A 16091-nucleotide genomic window follows, 5' to 3' on the forward strand; every position below is an offset into this window, starting at 1 on the left:
GCTCCACCGTGGGCCGCTATTATGGCTGTGGCCTGGGTCCCACCTGGCTCCTCCTCCTGCTCCGGTTCCCTCCTGTCGTCTCCCTGGCTCCTCCCTCCATCGTCACCTCCCTGGACTCTGTTAGCCGTCCTCCTGGAAGTCCGTCCTCCGCCAGAACCTCCACCTGTCTGGTCTGCCTGCCAGCCCTTTGCCTTCCCCTGTCACCATCTCACATCCTCTGCTTTGTCTTCCTCCTAGTCCCCCTCCGCCCCTCCCTCTGTTTCTACGGTGCGAGGACGCACCTTTTTCAGGAGGGGGGAGTAATGTAACACCCCTGTAGACTGTTTGTTGTGGTTTCTTCCCCTTTTGTTGGTTTAGCCCATACAATCATTAGTTAATTACCCACATTGTGCTCACCTGTCTGCCACTGATTACCCACCCTAAATTAGTTCCTGTCTGTCTCAGCTTTGGTTGTCGGTTATTGTGAATGTTACCCCAAGTGTGTGTGTGTGTATCTCTCCTTCCTGAATCTGCCTTGTTGTGTCTACATTAAAAGTCATTATTGGAATCCTTGTCGTCGTCATGCCTGTCTCCACACACCGTGACCGTGACACATATAAAACTAATGCCATCTGAACAAGGCTAATGATACTGAATGATGTACAATACAGCATGGCTTCAAGAGTAGCGAGTGAATAGTTAGCTTTACCCTCTCAAAGGGACTGCATGAAAGTGATTAATATTTTGATCTTCATGGTTACATAAGAGGTGTGGTTTTCACATTGCGAATGATTTCCTGTAGTAATCACACTTTCATCTGACCCGCTGTACAGGCTGTCAGAGTGGTGCTCCATGGAAATTGAATTGTTTCCTGGAGTGAATAATTAAAACGCCTCTTTGGATAATTATTCACGCTAATTACGCTCTCTGCTTGTGACACTGAAGAAATGCAAGCTGATTTTCTTCTCCGAAACCCAAAAATTGATTTACAGAGTCAATGCGTGTGCGTGATGGGGTTCAGCTCATCATTAGAAAGCAAAAATAAAATCCTACAGTTTTGTACACAATCACCAAGCACGAACAGTTTCACTGACAGCAGCTACGGCTATCAAGACTGATCTGCTCTGTTTTCGGCCAAAATGCCAAGAAAGTTTAATTAACATTCATTGAAAATGAAACTCAGCCTCAGAAGGAAAAATTCACAAAACAAAGAAACAGGAAAGTCATGTGTGTCTAAGATATTTGTTCATATTGATCAGAACTGTCCAAGATAAATAACCATCAATTGTTAGTGACGCTTTTAATTTCTACAACACTAGTGGCACCAAACAGAATGGTAAAAATAATTAGCTTTTTACATTTTCTGTAATGTGAGTGGTGTTTACACAAGCAAAACTCACTTCCACAATGTTGTCAATGTGGCTCCTAAAGTGTTTTAGAAGACTCTAAAAAAATAAAGGTTCTGTATTGGCATCGATGAAGAATCTTTAACATTCTTGGAACCTTTCCATTCCACAAAAGCTTCTTTAGATTTTTTTAAATGTTCTTAACACTAGGACAGTTGGCACCATAAGGGGTATTATACAGAAGTTAACTGAAACTAAAATTGCAACCATAAAAAAAATATATACATACATATATATATATATATATATATATACACTGAACAAAATTATAAACGCAACACTTTTGTTTTTGCCCCCATTTTTCATGAGCTGAACTCAAAGATCTAAGACTTTTTCTATGTACACAAAAGGCCTATTTCTCTCAAATATTGTTTTATTGCGGATGCAAATTTTAGAGTGGCCTTTTATTGTGGCCAGCCTAAGGCACACCTGTGCAATAATCATGCTGTCTAATCAGCATCTTGATATGCCACACCTGTGAGGTGGATGGATTATCTCGGCAAAGGAGAAGTGCTCACTAACACAGATTTAGACAGATTTGTGAACAATATTTGAGAGAAATAGGCCTTTTGTGTACATAGAAAAAGTCTAAGATCTTTGAGTTCAGCTCATGAAAAATGGGGGCAAAAACAAAAGTGTTGCGTTTATAATTTTGTTCAGTGTATATATTACTTGAAACTAAATAATTGTTAACTGAAATAACAAATTAAAACTAAAATAACTAAAACTGAAATAAAAATTATTCAGACAAAAAACTACTAAAAGTGATAAACACACGGCAAAATTACTAAAACTTTAACAAAAATCCAAATGGAATTTTTTAAAAATTATAACATTTCAATGATACTAAAGTTACACTGGTCATCACTGTAAAAACAAAAGGTAATTTGGTACCTTTATTTCTAGGAGTTACGTACAGTTTCTAGTGTGTTTTTGATGGTTGCTAGGTTGTTTCGTCTAAAGAAGTTAAGAAAACTCTTAAGATAAATGCCAAGGAGTTCATAAAAATGAGCAATTCTTGAAAATTGCTTTAAGAAGTTGTCAAATATTTTCTTAAAGAGGAGCTTAGTTCTTGTTTTTGTCTTAAATAGAAAATAACTTTTTGCAAGATACTTTTCAAGAATTTGAACTCTTCTTAATAGTTGTCTTAAGAACAGTCTTAAGAAAAATTATTAAGAACTACTTTTGGTAATATTAAATATTATTAACATTTTTCAAATAAATAAATACAATCTCAGGAAAAGAATGTAAAAATGTTGTCATTGGGAATGGCAAAAATACATCTTTATACCTTATTTATCCCTAAAGGAGCATTTTATTACCTTAAATGCACATATTTGTGCCTAAAGTGTACATATTAATACCTAAATGGTACATATTAGTAATTTTTGAAAAGGTACCACCCCAGTGACAGCTTTTGCACCTTGTAAAAAATAGAAGTTAAGAAGAACTTTATTCTTGAGAATGTTTCATGAATCCAGCTCTTGGTTTTCAAAACACCGTCTACCGCTGTACAAAAAAAACATGAAGATCGCTTGACATGTCGGACCACTCAAACTAGCAGAGAAATGTTTTGAAAGTGCCAGAGAGTCGCAGTCTTCACACTCCTCCCAATGTCTTCTAGTTGTCTCTGCACATTAAACTGGCACAGGAGAAAGTATTTTAACATGGCACACTTCACCTTCAAGCAAAGACTCCAAAATCTGCTGTAAAATTTAACTGACATTCAGAGAAGTCCATTTCCGAGGAGCGTGTTTTCAACATTTGTTAATTTTTAGAAGTCAGGATTGCTGAAATATTGAAGTAGTCAGCATTCACAGCACAGTTTGGTTGACTTGAGGACAGACACTAACATTCATGCGTCTGACTTCAGGGATACAGAGTGAGAGAGAGAAAGAGGTCAAGTCTCTCCTTCCTTTCAAGACATCCCATCTCTCATCGTTAGAGGGAAGATCAAAGAAAATTGAGTTCATTTCAATATCCCTTATTTTCATATCAAAGACTTCAATAGCTTTTGTTCATCCCACTGAAGCAGTTATGTGCGTAAATTTCAGGTGCTCAAGTTGGACAACTGAAGGACAATTTGCAATTTTAGTGCAGATTACATTTTAAATCTTTTTACTCTCTCACCTTGTTTTTATTTAAAAAAACAAATGTTTTATTACTATTTATTTAATTGCTTTTTTTTTCTCCATAATCCAAAGTCTGCTCAACTAGAACCAAAATATACACAAAGCTGGGTGGGGCTTCAAAAAGTATTATGATTTTACATTTTACGGTAGAATCTTCACCATGAGACTATACAACATAATCAGACTTTAATGGATGAAAATGAAGTAGAAAGAAGAGCCCAACTGTTCCATTTCAAAGCAGCTTGAATCAATTTAGACTCTAATATTCATAAAGTCAGAACATTAGCTCAACAATCAAATAACAAAAAACTAAAGTACAAAACAAAGTCAGTATATTCAGTTAAATTCACTATTGTGTCATTGCTTTAATGAAATCCTTTGCCTTAGTTTAAAAATGTCAGTCTCAATGGGAATATATATATATATATATATATATATATATATATATATATATATAAAATTCAAATAAAATGAAAAAGAAAACTGAAAATATCAAATCAAAAGCTCATTCAAAATATTAAAAAAAATAAAATTTTCTGTAATTGAAAGAAGAAGAAATTAAATACAATATAAATATTAGATGAAAATCTTACATTTAAATGAAAATTAAAAATGTTGCCTTGGCAACTAACTGATTTTTTTTTTTTAGTTAAGGCATTAAAATTGCTCAAACTAATACTAAAATAATTATACCTAAGTGGAAACATGTATATTTAAAAAAAACTATTAAAATCACAAAAGCACATGACAAAATTACTAAAACTCTAATAAAAATGAAAACTGAAAATACACAAATAAAAGCCCATTCAAAATATAAATAAATACTGCATAAATAATACTGGTTAGGCTTTGATGTTCATAACCATTTTGCAAAATGATGTTTGCTAAGTATGACTACTGATATTCCTCATATTGAGGTTTAATGATTTGTGCAAACCTCACAATTCATCCTGCAGTGATTTCTCAAATCATGTGTCTTGTTGAAGAGATGTCTGCTGTTACTTTACGAAATATCACAGATACTCAAAGGTGGACTGTTTTGACTCGGAAATAACCATTTCTAACACCCACAAACCACACAACAACATGCTAAAACCACTTAGAAACTGCATAAATACATTGTTCTGTATTTCAAAACAGCAGGTAATATTTTACCCGGTCTTCAAATTCACATCTGATATTGTGTCCACTGCCCAAACAACCAAGGTCTAAATGGATGTGAATTTTCCCCCTGTGGCCATATAATATGCATATATGCTTCACTCCCTCCATCTCTCTCTCTCTCTCTCTCTCTCTCTCTCTCTCTCTCTCTAAGAGGTCTGTGCAAAGTACAAAGCAAGAAAACTGATTCGCCTCTGCCAGCTGGTTATTACATTTGTTTGCAAATCTCCAACCTATTCTTATCCTTTCTGTTTGTCTCTCTGTCCATTCTCATTCCTCTGTTCTTTCATTTTCTCCCCTCATTTCCTCATCAGCATGCTTTCTTAATACACATTCCTGGTCTTACTGCGAATAAAAGAAAAAAGGTGTTTGTTTTTGCAATCATTCATAAAAACGTAATAACTTTCTCCGCCTTAGCCACATTTTTGGCTGGCGTTACCTAGGCTGGTTTATGTTAAAGAAACACTGTAGTTCACTCAGAAATGACAAATCTGTTCCGGTTATTCACACTGATGTACTAACAAATCTATATGATGTTCTTTTTGCTGCAAAAGCTGAAATTTTGATTCATGCAGTTACAGTGTAAGCTTCAGAAAGGATACAAAGAAGTGATTCATACAAGCAATGCTTATTATTCAAGTGTTTTGTCATACAACAGACCAATACAACAGACCAAGTTGCATTGTCATACAACAGACCAATATTTAAGTTGTTTTTTTCTATAACACAAAAAAAGGATAGAGCAAAAATGCACAAAGCTGCATGCAGTGATTTCTGAGAGGAAATAGCATGGAGAATATGTTTTTTCCAAATGCACAGGTTTTGTATTAATAATTGTTTTGTGGAGGGAGAAAGGTTTGAACAGATGCAGTGAGGAGAGAAAAGCGTAATGAAGAGCAGCGGTCAAATCGCATGAATCGCCAACATCTAATATATACTCCAGCACCCGATGAATATTAATGTCACAGAGTGAGCCACATCCACAGGCTTTGATTCTGCCAACAGCTGAGAATAGAAATAGATGTGTCATGTGCAAAAGAGGTCAAAAATAGTAATTATCTATAGTTTAAATTAAAGGTTACTAAGCAAAATTAACTACTGACAGCTCATGCAGCACAGCTATCATGCCAGTCATGGCCCAAAACTATTCAACGGACTAGATGTGTTCAAATGAGTTTGTGGGAACATATGTAGTTATTTATTGAAAGATGCAAAAACTCTTAAACTGATTCTAAATAGTAACATTTATGGCAAAATGCAGTTGGAAATATTTTCTGTAGTAGATCTGTATTCCACAAGCATACGTTGTTAAACCGTATTTAGGGCGCTTCGGTCTTTCTGTCTTTAGAATAATCTGAATCGCTTCTTTCTAGTGAAATCACAAAAGATAACCAAATATGCCACAGTTACTGATAAACATCTACTGATTAATAATGATTTACTGACATAAAAATGGCTCAAATAAAAGCATGTAAGAGTAAATAAAAAACTAAAGATAATTTTTTTTATTGTAATTATATTATATTAATTGCTATAGTATTATTAAAATAACATAACATAGGTATTGCAAATATATAATGGAAAATAATTAAAGAATTTTTTTTTAAATAAATAAAGAAAAAACATGCATGGAAAAAGAATAAGTTAAAGCTGATTTTAAGACCTATATGTTGTAGAAAACAAAGATTTGTTCATTTTTGTAGAAATGTATTGGTGCTGAATGACTCAAATAAAGTGTTATCTCATAACCCTTTCTTATGTTGATAGAATATGAGAAACAGTAAGAAAGAGAGAAAAGGAGCGAGTATGTGTGTAAATTTGACATTCTCTATGTATGTTCCAGACAGGGTTGCCGGACTGAGCTTAAAGTTAGAGCGGACAAAATAATCAACCTATCAGCTTTGCTCATGAATATTAATTGTGTGACATCAAACAGGTAAGTGGACTCTAGCTGTATGGGATTAAGGCTTACAGCTGACACATTTGTTCAGTCCACTGATCTAAGCTTCTTGATCTTAAAAAGTGTTACTCTTACATGACGCTTCTGTCATAAACAACATGCTCTGTGATTCTCTGAAGTCTTCCTCTTTATACTCATGTTCTGCTTCCCGTTCTCACACACGTGGACCCCAGATCATGTTAGACAGGGTCTTTGTTGGGCAGTCTAGCCTGTTTAATCCTCTTTTATCTTCTTCCACCTCATTTCTCACTTTGGATCAGGTTTTCCACCTGTCTTCCTTCCCCTTTATACCTGCAGCACTTCAGCACAGCACTGAGCCGGATACATTTTTATTGCCAATGTCCAACCGTGGTATATCATATGAATATATAAATTCAGACCAATAGCATGATTCTGAGTGTCATATTGGTTATTTATTTTTTAGTTCAATGCCAAAATTTATATTACTTACATTTTAGACATTACTCTGGATATAAACTGGTTCATTGGTGGAGCAAAAGTGCAATACATGCACAAGAAATGTGTTGAGTTATCACAAGATCAGAACATTCAGAAAAACGGATTTATTCATTTATTCATAAATAAATAAATTGGGGCTCTCAAGTTCAAATGAATAGTATTTTAATATTAAAATTTTAAAAATGATTATTATATAATTATTTTTTATTTCCCTTTTTTACTTTTAGTAACGTTACTTATTTGCGTTTCAGTTATGTTGTCAAGGCAACCTTTTTAATTTTGAGTTTTTTTCGTCTAATATTTATTTCCTTTTAGCTTTATTTCAATTAAAGGATTTTTGTTGTTGTCGTTGTTGTTGTTTATTTTTTAGTTAACAGTAACAACACTGGTTCAAATGTCATGTGCCGAATGATAGGATGAGTGAGTCATATTCATCCACATATCTCCACACCGTACTGAATCCAGCTTCAAAACAGAGAAGAGTCCAGGAATGGGGTTTCAGTGATGTTTTTAAAGCAAAGAGTTGTCTGTCTTAGTATCTCAGTATCATCTGTGGTGCTGCCTACACTTTGCTTCCAGACAATAACAGGCAGGTAAACCAGTTAATATAGCGACTAAAGGACTAGAACCTTCTGCCAAGCAACAGTTACAATTACAACATTAAGAATAGTGTTAATTAACCATTAAAACTCCTTTGCATTCTCACGACCAACTTATCAGACAAAACCGTAATATCTCTCAGTTATTCAATGGCTATTTTTGAGAATAGCACTGCCCTTTTCTGCAGCTATCTTTGTCTGGTTCTGGTTTATGAAGACTAGAATGGGTCTGACCTATGCACGCTTGACTTATTATTTTATTCCTTTTACTTAATTTATTATAATGGAATTATATCGTGATAGTTGTGCTTTATTGTAACTCACTGTGTTCCCTGGCTCAAAACTCAATTAAACGCCTGAACAAATGAAATCGTATTTAGCGTGAATTATTTTATTGAATTTTAATTAAATGGGATTAAGCTGTTATTTGAGTCTTTCAGAGCTCGGTTTCCCAAAAGGCTGTCGTGTCTCTCCATCTGTCTATTGCTTTTGTCTTTCTAGCCAAAGATGTCAAACCACATTTGGGTTTGTTATTAAATGAACGTTCTTGGAAAAAGGCAAACTGGGAACGCCTCATATCCGGCACTGATCCCCTCTTTGTCTTGACCTTTCCGACTGTATTGAGAAGCAATAAAAGCAGTTTGCAGGACGGTTCACTCAGATTCATTCATTTACTGTGGTAAGAGTTGAAATCATTACAAGACTCAAGGACTCAATGTTGCCTTTGCTCCAGGATTCATCTTTTGTCAAAACTGTACGAAAGTAAAACTTCACGATAAAAGAATAATCCAGTTACTGCTTCCAATAACATTGCCTTTGAATTATAAGATCAGTGAGTGAGATAGGAGAGAAACTCCTGCGCTTGTTTCATAAATGATTCAATAAGCCGTGGGAGTGATCCAAACACCTTAAGTGTTGAACCGTGCTGGATGTCCAGGGTTTTGCGCTTTGTATTATTAATAAAGAGAGTTTACTTCAGTACCCTTTACAGGAGGATAACCGGCCAAAGATGGCACTCACTTTCACTCTTTCTTGCTCTCTCTGTCTTTATAGGCCTACTTACAAACTGAACAACCACAAATGTCACATTTATCAGAAAATAATACACATTTAGCCCGCTTATGAACCAACAATGACTTTATATGTTCAGAATGCAGTGCTAGAAACAGAATGATAGTATGTAATTCAATTAAATAATCATGGATGCTAATTGCAAATGGTCATCACTAAATTATATTGAAAGGTTTGCCAGAAAATATTAATTTAGCTGGTTTATAAGGCAATTTTCCATTGTTTTCTACAGACAACAGACAAGACATAGCATCAGTTATGCATCTAAAGCACATCCTTTGCTGTTCATTTTGTTGCACAAGCGCTGGAAAAGGGTTCTTGTCAACAGGAAGTAAAAAGAACAAAAAGGAAACATGAAATAGCCTAAAATGTCTATTTTACTCTGAATGAAATCACTTGAACACCTCAAATCTGATTACTGCTGCATTCAAGTCCTGGAAAGCACATACTTACAAGATTGGAAGTCAAAATTACAATGTGTCGTGTTCAAGTCATTTTGCATGGGGGTAAAATGCATTTTGATTATTTTTGATTTATTTATTTTTTTCTCCCAGTCATTTAAATTCAAGTTTAGTTCAAGTATGCTCAAACAGATGAATTACTGTTCAAAAGTTTGGGGTCAGTACGTTTTTTGTTTGACAGCAAAGACATTTATAATGTCTCAAAAGAGTTTCATTTCAAATAAATACTGTTCTTTCAAACTTTCTTTTCATCAAATAATTGTGAAAAATATGTATCATGGTTTCTGCATTCAAATATGATGCAGCACAACTGTTTACAACATTATTAATAATCAGAAATGTTTCTTGAGCAGCAAATCAGCATATTAGAATGATTTCTGAAAGATCATGTGACACTGAAGACTAGAGTAATTCGGTGTTGGGGAAAGTTACTTTTAAAAGTAATGCATTACGATATTGCGTTACTCCCTAAAAAAGTAACTAATTACGTTACTTAGTTACTTTTTATGGAAAGTAATGCGTTATATTACTTTTGCGTTACTTTCGCGTTACTTTTTAAGTATAAGCAGGGCTTGATTGTTTTTAATATAAGAAGTTCTATTTATAGCAAATATAAAAGCCCTTTCACACCAAAAAGTGTAATGAATAAACCTCAGGCTGAAGCAAAAGTAAATTCACGTCTGTACAGTAGAACGCAGGAGAAGAAACACTCTTCAGCAATAAAAAAACAAAGCACAATTGTTAGTTTCTCTAAAGTCATTTTTGCTTATTAGTATGGTTGAACTGGATCATCAAAGGTCAGCAGCAAAGATATTGGTTAATAAAATGGGATTAGATACATTTGTGTTATTTAACATATATTTAATTATTGCAGGTTTGCGTCATATTCTGAGTTTGCCATTCATTGTTTAATTAATTTTGATTAATACTAAATCAGTTTTTTGTGAGTGGGATGAATTAATGCACATTCACATTTAGTCTAGAACTACAGTAACATCATGTTCACACAGCGCACACAATTCCTCTACACTTCCGATTTCTCTCAATATGGGAACAGGAGAGCTGTCCGTCAATAAATGTGAAAACAAGGTAACTGGCATTACTTTTTTGAAAAAGTAACTCAGATATCTTCTTGTAAATTAAAAAAGTAATGCGTTACTTTACTAGTTACTTGAAAAAAGTAATCTGATTACGTAACTCGCATTACTTGTAATGAGTTACCCCCATCACTGGTAATGATGCTGAAAATTCAGCTTTGATCACAGCAATAATTTACATTTTACAATATTCAAATAAAAATCAGTTATTTTAAATTCAAATAATATTTCACTTCATTACAGGTTTTTGCTGTATTTTTGATCAAAAAAATGCAGCTTTGGTGAGCAGAAGAGACTTTTAAAAACGGACCCCAAACTTGTAGTGTAGTTTTGATATGCTGCCTGATAAACCAGCTAAATGAGCAGTATTTTCTGGCAAGCTTTATGCTATTTTTCGTGAACAGCGCACAAAATGCATTCAAAATAAGTAGTCAACATTCACAATTAAAACTTCGCTATAACCAAAAACAATTTGCTTCTGCAATGATGCTTTAATTCACAAGACTACAACATAAGGCCTTAAACCAACACATTAACCTGCCTAATTGTGAAAAAACAAGCTCTCATTCATCAAAAATGTGTTTTCCTTCACTGTAAGAGCTGTAATCTCACTGTTTGCTATGTTAGGTGTTCTTGAGAGCATGTAATACCTCATTCCTCACATTTCCACAGCTCGTCTCTTCACTCCTCAGCAGCCATTGTAAACGTTCCCCTGATTATATCTGACCCAGGGAACACTGTCCCTAATTAGCTTTGCTAAACTTTGCATTACAGTCATAAATCAGCAGCTCCGTGTTAGTCTTCCAGGGGTGGAAATGTAAATTTCGTTCTTTATCATATTCATCATCTTGCTTAAACAACAGTAGAGCCTGACACTTTATTTAAATTCAAAGTTGGTCACATAACAATGTGGCTCGATCTGCAGAGATGCAGAGGGGTGTTCATGCTATTCTCATTAAAGCAAAGAAATATGAGCGCTCAGGAATGACCTTATTATTCAAAATACGGCTGATATGAATGTTGGACACTGGAAGAGATGCACAGGTAAAGGGAATGCAAACAAATGGACACAAACACACACATAGGCTATGTTCTACTAGCATTATTACAGTATACTATTACTATTAGTATGCAATGCTCCTGTCAAAAGTCTTAAAGGGTTAGTTCACCCAAAAATGATGTCATTAATTACTCACCCTCGTGTTGTTCCAAACCCGTAAGACCTACGTTCATCTTCAGAACACAATTAAAGATATTTTGGATGAAATCTGAGGGCTCTCTGACCCTCCCATAGACAGCAAGGTAACTACCACGTTCAAGGTCCAGAAAAGTACCAAGATGATCGACAAAGTAGTCCTTGTGACATCAGTGGTTCAACTGTAAAGTTACAAAGCTACGAGAATACATTTTTGCCCAAAGAAAACAAAAACGACTTTTGTGGAATAAAGTCGTAATGTTTTAACCTTGAACGTGGTAGTTACCTTGCCGTCTATGGGAGGGTCAGAGAGCCCTCAGATTTAATAAAAAATATCTTAAATTGTGTTCCGAAGATGAACGAAGGCCTTACGGGTTTGGAACAACACGAGGGTGAGTAATTAATGACATAATTTTCATTTTTGGGTGAACTAACCCTTTAAGACTCTTGACAGGACATACTAATAGTAATAGTATACTGTAATAATGCTAGTAGAATATAGCCTATGTGTGTGTTTGTGTCAATTTGTTTGCATTCCCTTTACCTGTGCATCTCTTCCAGTGTCCAACATTCATATCAGCCGTATTTTGAATAATAAGGTCATTCCTGAGCGCTCATATTTCTTTGCTTTAATGGGAATTTTTGGGTGAACTAACCCTTTAAACAAAATTGGATTAAAAATGCAAAATAACTACAACTAGAAACTATGTATGAGATGCCACAGTTTAATTATACATGAAATGTAATGAGGCCATGTGATGAATGTTTATTGGCTCAAAAGAGTCAGTTCAGGTTTCTACATATGACTGAGGTCCCTACTTCAATAAAATGTCTGTAATATTCTTAATATACTAAAAATAGTAGACAGTATACTTTTTTTTATTGTACCGTGTTTAATAAATAGTAGCCTTGTATTACATTTCAAACACAGTCGCACAGAAAACTAAAGAAAACTCCTTGGGGTTCATAATGTATGTTCAGACAAATACACAGCTGTCTCTATTTCCCCGTCAGTTTATTGATCAGACTAATTGACTTGAAAGTAATAGGGCACAATACAAATTGAGCTTCTGCATGTAAACAAACACAGACTGGCTGTAATAATGGAGTGCCGAGTACAGGAAACAGACCAAATTACGTGACATTAAAGACAGATCTTCACATCTATTGGTCGCCCCCATGCAAATGAGCTGTTATTAAGTCTGCAGTATTTGGATGTTTGTGAAGTGTGCGTGGCAGGTGGTACTGGGGTGAATTACAACACACTGCAGCTACAGGCCTGTGCTTTCAAGTGTGGTGTCTTATTTATAAGTGTACAGAACCATTGCTTATTTATTAGCCTATCAACTTGAGATTTTTAAAATATAATTTATTTATTTTAATATGCAGGCTATACAGCCTATATATGGGCAATATGTGCATATACTTGTGTGCCAGCTGCTCCTCTGAAACTGCTATTTTCTAATTGACTCATGTCGCCATAGCAGAAGTTGTTAATGTAATTAAACAAAATTAGCGGACCAAACTATTGGGACATTATGTAACTAATGAGTTGCTCTGTCAGGGGTGTCATTCAAAATTATGAAACATCGGGCATTTTACATCAACGCACACAGCACACACATCAGTGACCCCTGCTAGTATTTTTCAGCATCATGGAGAGTGATGTCCTGTCAGAATAAACCACATGGGTGGAGGACGGAGACTTATGAAACTTGACTGGCAGTGACTGATCACGCAGACTTTTGTGTCTGAGCTGAAGACCCCCATGAGGTGCTCGTGATACCGCTCATATTTCACATATTTCATCTTGAGTGACAGACAGTGAATAGGCTACTTAAGAGGTAAATTGAGCCACCCAGATGTTGAATACTAGAATAAAACCTCAAGATTTAACACACACACACAAAAAGATGAGCTCAGAATAATCAGCATATGACAAAGAACTGAAGCTGACAAGCATGATAACAACAGCACAAATAAAACATGAAACAGCAAAACAATAAATAGTAACACAATGATCCATTTAATTTGTTCATGCCAGCGCTGCATTGCTGGAAACTCGCATACCGCATCTATCTCAGTTTATCCACAGATTAAACTCCTTTCTCATAAACCCTCATGTTCAACAGAAATGCAGAAAATATCATGAAAAAGCACACTTTGTGTTTATTTGAGTCTCTGGTGTTCTTAGTGTTGAGCATGAGCAGCTCATCTGCAAACCATCCAAAGTAACCTGTCAGCAAAGATTTTCTTTTTAAGAAGTCTGTGTTTGAACTCATTACTGTAATTATGTTTACTATATTTCTGAGGTGTTATGTTTCTACTGTATGTATAAGCTTATATGTGTATTCATGTATTACATGTATTTTTATGTATTACATATTAAATGTTTCTTCCAAACTGTCTTCTTATTTAAAGTAATATTTTCTTTAAAGTATTTTTTAAAGCAACATTTTATAAATATTGAAATTATTTTTTTAACTAATGTTTGTAACGTTACAAAAATTATATATCAAATAAATGCTGTTCTTTTGAACTTTCTATTAAATAACATGACATAACACAACGTAGCATAACAATATTACAATTTTACTGTTTTTTTTTTTATCAAATAAATGCAGCCTTGGTAAGCATTTTATTTTTCATTGAATCAGTTAATAAATGGAATATTTGTTTTTTAAATGATTTTGTCAACCAGCCGAATCAATTAAATGAACTCTAAAGAGTGATTAAAATTACTTAAACGGCTTATTTACATTTTAATTGTTCAAATTTGAATCAAAACTTTTCAGTGACACATTTGTTTGATTTAGTTATTTAGTTAGCAACCTATGCAGTGTTTATTTTTTGTGTTTTCTCACAGAAGAAAGAAATCACTTATATTTTCGATATGCCTATAGATCTTTTTTTATATATATACTATGATAATCCCCCATAAACATTCTACCAAAAACCTCTACATAAAGCAATGCAATGCAGCTCATAAACACATCAGTGACCTTTCACATGTTATTCTTTATAAACCTCAGACTGACCCTATGAAAGCAGCACGTTTTCACAGCAATACACCTCAGCCGTGACATTGTTTTGCCTTAATTAAAAGCCTGCGGGAGGGCCATTTAAATAGCAAGGTAAAAAAAAATGCAATTAGCACACTGAGGCAGTAAATAAATAAATAACAGTAAGCAATCTGTCCTCACTCTTGAGACCAATGCTGCAAACATCAATAAAATGTCTTCATGTGCCGGTCTGCTCTTTCAGAGGGCTTAAGGATGCCATAGGAGGTCTGGGTCACGACCAGCTTCTATAGGATGAAGACATCAGCGTCTGAGCGAGCGCCGGCCCTGTCGCTACATCCTGCCCAATCTCATTCTTGTAGAAATTGAGGTTTGTGAAGGTCATTATTGAGAAGTGCTGTCTTATTACAGTGAGTGACCTTCACCTCAGCCTCTGGCTCGCTCCTCTGTGTTATTTAGTGAGGTCTGACACATGTGTTTGAGTGTGTGTGAGGCTGTCAGAGAGGAGGAATAAACCTCATAGTGCTTTTCCTTGCCTCTTTATCGCTAGATGGTAGTTTAACTGTCACCTTCCTCTCTGTCAACCAGGGACACAGAATCACAGAATACTGCATTTTCACCGGACAATGATGGGATATTGCCTATAAGACACAGCGAGAATCTCAACAACACTCACCTAGAGCCTTTTAACCCCATGCAAACTCTAAATAAAACACTAATGCAGTATTAACGAGAATTAACTCTTTCAGGGGAATGTGCAATTAGCACACTGAGGCAGTAAATAAATAAATAACAGTAAGCAATCTGTCCTCACTCTTGAGACCAATGCTGCAAACATCAATAAAATGTCTTCATGTGCCGGTCTGCTCTTTCAGAGGGCTTAAGGATGCCGTAGGAGGTCTGGGTCACGACCAGCTTCTATAGGATGAAGACATCAGCGTCTGAGCGAGCGCCGGCCATGTCGCTACATCCTGCCCAATCTCATTCTTGTAGAAATTGAGGTTTGTGAAGGTCATTATTGAGAAGTGCTGTCTTATTACAGTGAGTGACCTTCACCTCAGCCTCTGGCTCGCTCCTCTGTGTTATTTAGTGAGGTCTGACACATGTGTTTGAGTGTGTGTGAGGCTGTCAGAGAGGAGGAAGAAACCTCATAGTGCTTTTCCTTGCCTCTTTATCGCTAGATGGTAGTTTAACTGTCACCTTCCTCTCTGTCAACCAGGGACACAGAATCACAGAATACTGCATTTTCACCGGACAATGATGGGATATTGCCTATAAGACACAGCGAGAATCTCAACAACACTCACCTAGAGCCTTTTAACCCCATGCAAACTCTAAATAAAACACTAATGCAGTATTAACGAGAATTAACTCTTTCAGGGGAATGCAACATCTCAGAAAATATTCAATAAATATTTCAACTTGTTACACCCACCATTCAAACATTTCAAGTTCAAGAATGTTGATTTTTATAGTGTTACAAAAAAATTATATTTCAAATAAATGATGTCCTTTTGAACTTTATGTTCATCAAAGAATCCTGAGGGGGGG

This window comes from Sinocyclocheilus grahami, unplaced genomic scaffold (genome assembly GCF_001515645.1).
Source record: "Sinocyclocheilus grahami isolate Dianchi unplaced genomic scaffold, SAMN03320097.WGS_v1.1 scaffold14.1, whole genome shotgun sequence".
NCBI lineage: Eukaryota > Metazoa > Chordata > Actinopteri > Cypriniformes > Cyprinidae > Sinocyclocheilus > Sinocyclocheilus grahami.